The following is a 4,167-nucleotide window of genomic DNA, read 5'->3' on the forward strand; positions in this document are numbered from 1 at the left end:
AAATGTGAAATCACATCTATCGACAGAATCCTCACACTAAATGAGTTTTTCTTTGTTAAATGCCTGTGTACATTCTTTTACTTGCCCCCCCCCCCCAATACCACCTTTCTGGAAAAATAATCTAGCAAAATGAAGTATGAACAAACATTAATTTAAGGAAAGAGACATGAAACTGAAGAAAAACTGTAAGTGATGATACAAAGCATAATTGCTGATAACTCTGCTGAGAGGAAATGGAAAAGTATAATGTAAAAGTGAACAGTTTGACCTCAAAAGGTTTTTAGTACATGAATATATTCATACAGCATTTTAAAATGACAATTTTATACATGGAAGGCTTTGGGGGAGAGGTCAGGTGATGAGGATAGGTACAAAATGAGTCAAGTAAAACTGGGGAAATCTGAATAAAATCTATACTATAGTTTTACAAGATGTTAAATAGGGAAAACAAATCAAATTCCTAAATAATAGAACCATAAAACTCTTGGAAGAAAACACAAAGTCAATGTTCTATAAAATTAATACCCTGTTAGATATGACACACAGCATGACAGAGAAAAGAAGTAAATGGTACCACATCAAAATTAAAAAGTTCATCAAAGGACTTTACCAACAAAGTGAAGAGACAACTTACATATTGTGAGAAAATTTTGGAAATCATATTTGATAAGGACTTAATAACTAGAATATATAAAGAATTCCTACTACTTAAAAACAACAAAGGACTTGAATAGACATTTCACCAAGAAAGACATACAAAGGGCCAACAAGCACAAGAGATGTTTACTATCATTAGGGAAATGGAAACACACAGTAAGCTATTCCTCCTTCCTCCCTAAAATGGCTTTGATTTAAAAAATGAAAAACAGCAGGTGCTGGCAAGGTGTGGAGAAATTGGACCCATGGCTCATAGAACTGTAAAATGTACAGCCACTGTAGAAAACAGTTCGGTGGATCCTCAAAAAGTTATACACAGAACTGTAAAACCCATTGCCTTTGAGTCAATTCCAATTCATAGCAACCCTTACAGGACAGTAGAACTGCCTGATAGGGTTTCCAAAGCTGTAAATGGAAGCAGATTGTCATGTCTTTCCCCAGCAGAGCAGCTGGTGGGTTCAAACCAACCTTTTGGTTAGCAGCCGACTGCTTTATCTACTGCACATACCATCCACAAATTCCACTCCTAGATATATACCCAAAAGAACAAAGTAGGAACACAAATACTTGCATATACTTATATACCCAAATTCACTGCAGCACTATTCACAATAAGCCAAAAGGAAGAAACAGGCTAAGTGTCCATCAACAGATAAATGAGTAAATCAAATGTATTATTAAACATGTGAAGAATGCTGAAATAGCAAAGGCTTTGTTACATACGCATTTACCACAATAAAAAAAAAAAAAGATGGAAAAAAAAAGACCATGCAGGTATAAACAAAAAGAAAGCTTGGCAGCCAATATTAAACCCAAGGAAAACTTCAAGACGAAATTAAATGATGCCAAAATCAATATTTCAAGATGTTAAAAAATGTAAACCTCCAAGAAGATAGATCACAAATCTTAACTTTATAGAGTAACTATTGAAAGCAAGATTTCAATTCATAATTGAATCTGTGACTTTAAATACTTCCATAAAGAAAACTCCAGGCCTGATGAATTCTATCAAAAGTTTAAGGAGAAAATAGCAATATCACACAACTCTGAAAATAGAGGGAACACTTCTCAGTTCATTTTATGAGACCAACATTACTCTCATAGCACAATCAGACAGCCACATTACAAGAAAACTAAAAGCAAATCTTTCTCATTAACACGTACAAAAAAATCAAAACCAAACTCGCTGTCATCAAGTTGATTCTTACTCGGCAACCCCCTTTGGGTTCCTGAGGGGGTAAATCTTTACGGAAGTAGATTGCCTAGTCTTCCTTCTGCAGAGTGGCTGGTGGGTTGAAACCACCAACCTTCTGGTTTGCGGTCAAATGCCTTAGGCACTATGCCATCAGAGCTCCTTAAATCAAACACAGCAATATATAAAAAGGATAATCCATCATATGATAAAATTCCCAGGAATGCAAGGTTGATTTAATACTTAAAAAATCAGCGTATGTATAATGTAAGTAGAACAGTGGCCCCTCAAAGATGTCCACATCCTAATCCCAGCACTTGTGAATGTGTTGAGTTACTTGACAAAATGGAATTCAGATAGCAAAGGAAATGAGGCTGCTGATCAACTGACATTTACACAGGTTACCCTAGATTATCCGGGTGAGCCGATCTCATTCCATGAGTTCCTAAAAGCAGAAGAGGAATTTATGAGAATGGGTCAGACAGAGGCCATGTGAAGAGAACTCAACCTGTTGCTGATGAGTTCAGCTCCTGACTAAAAACATTCATGTGCTTTGTCAGGATAACCACAGGCAATTGCAAAGGCTTCACCTGGCAGGCCTCAGAGGGAAGAGCCCTCCCAACAGACTTGGTGCCCAGCCAATGCATTACAGCCTCCGAAGGGAGTTAAGGACTCAGGTCTCCCACCAGCCATACTCTGCATTCTTGACGCAGGTGTCTACATACCTCTGTACTGGGGGGCCTTCGGCAGAGGCTTTCCTCAAGAGTCTCTGCTCAGGCCTTCTTATTGGAGGTAGGGGGATGTGTGCCAGACAGGACCTCGAAGACACTTTTTCCCTCTCTGACACAGTGTTCAGTATCTTTCTTTCACTATCAGCCCTTTCCCCTCCCTCCTTCCAGCTCTGTAGGACCTCTCAGTTCGGGGCTGCCCGGACAGAACTCCATGCCCATGCTGACCTACCAGACTCTTGCTCAGGTCCTCCTCTTGGGAAAATACTCAACAGAGGGAAGCCAGGTGTCTTCTCTCTAGGTTTGATCTTTTGCTTACACTATGGCAGAATGTGTTAAACCTGGAGCGTTACTTTCATTTCGGGTCATTGTCTTAATTAGCTACTGAGTCACCTGCCAGCTCAGCTCAGCTTTTGGCCCTCTCAGCATCCTGACAGCTGGCTTAGAGGAAGCCATGGAATGTGGCAACCTCTACTGGTGCATTAGTTTCCTACTGATTCTGTAACAAATTGCCACAAAGTTAGTGGCTTAAAGTAAAACAAATTTGTTATCTTACAGACCAGAAGTCTACAGTAGGTTTCACTGGGCTAAAATCAAGGTGTTAGTAGGATGATATTTCTTCTGTATATTCAAGGGCAACTCATTTCTTTACCCCTCCCAGCTTCTAGAGGCTGCTGGAAGTCCTGGGGTGGTGCCAATTGTTAACACACTTAGCTATTACTGAAAGGTTCCAAGTTTAAGTCCACCCAGACACACCGTGGAAGAAAACCTACATGCAAAATAACCATTGAAAAGCCTGTGGGGAGAAGTTCTGGTAAGATGGTAGAATAGGCAGAAAGACTGCACAGACCCTCTTCAACAAGAACAGGGGAACCAATTAACACAGATACAGAAGATAATTCTGAGACCCCTGAGCTTTGAAGGGAAGGATATAGAAGTGGACTAAACTCCAACAAGTAAAAGAATTTACATGGAAACACCAAAAAAGGAGGCATACGTAGCTGTAGTCTGGCAGCGATCCTGACGGCACAGACAGCTTGATTGCCAAGTGGTGTTAGGACCTAAGAATTAACCTAAAAATCAGCCCTGCTAGCCAGAGACTGCACAGAGGACTGCTCTGGTGGCTGGTGAATAAAAGGGGAAGCAGCGAAGAGGAAGGTGGGCTGAGCTGTGGCCTTTTGCCTGTCCATAGGCATGCAGCCATTTTGAATGTTACAAGCGGCTTAACCATTATGGATATATAAAGTGACAGCATTCTCCCAGATTCCAGGGACTTAAGAACAGGCTCCACTTGCCGGGAACCACAAAGACATTCCAGATGCCAACGACTGTAAAGGTGCATTCCTGCTGTTACTCTTAGACCCCAGACCCTTTTAGTGAATGGAGGTGTGGCCATCCCTCACTCCCACCCACCTTCTAGGCTGGCACGAATTCCATCCCAGTCTGCGTGCTTGGACAGAGCCTGGATACCCTGCCCCAATTTCTTTTTTCTTTTTTTTAGTTTGTTTGTTTTTGTCTGTTTTAAAACTATTATTACTATTACTTTTGTCTTTTTTTTATTATTATTTATTCTTCCCTTCCCAAGTTCTA

At 40.5% G+C, this 4,167-nt stretch overlaps 1 protein-coding gene across 1 annotated transcript in view; it reads right to left on the reverse strand.

Moving 5' to 3' along the window:
- The window catches only part of WDSUB1 (WD repeat, sterile alpha motif and U-box domain containing 1), a 75,752-nt gene that overhangs the window by 21,317 nt on the left and 50,268 nt on the right, over window positions 1–4,167 (reverse strand). The window lies entirely within an intron of this gene.

This window comes from Orycteropus afer, unplaced genomic scaffold (assembly GCF_000298275.1).
Source record: "Orycteropus afer afer isolate SDZICR_OR568_19922 unplaced genomic scaffold, OryAfe1.0 scaffold00084, whole genome shotgun sequence".
NCBI lineage: Eukaryota > Metazoa > Chordata > Mammalia > Tubulidentata > Orycteropodidae > Orycteropus > Orycteropus afer.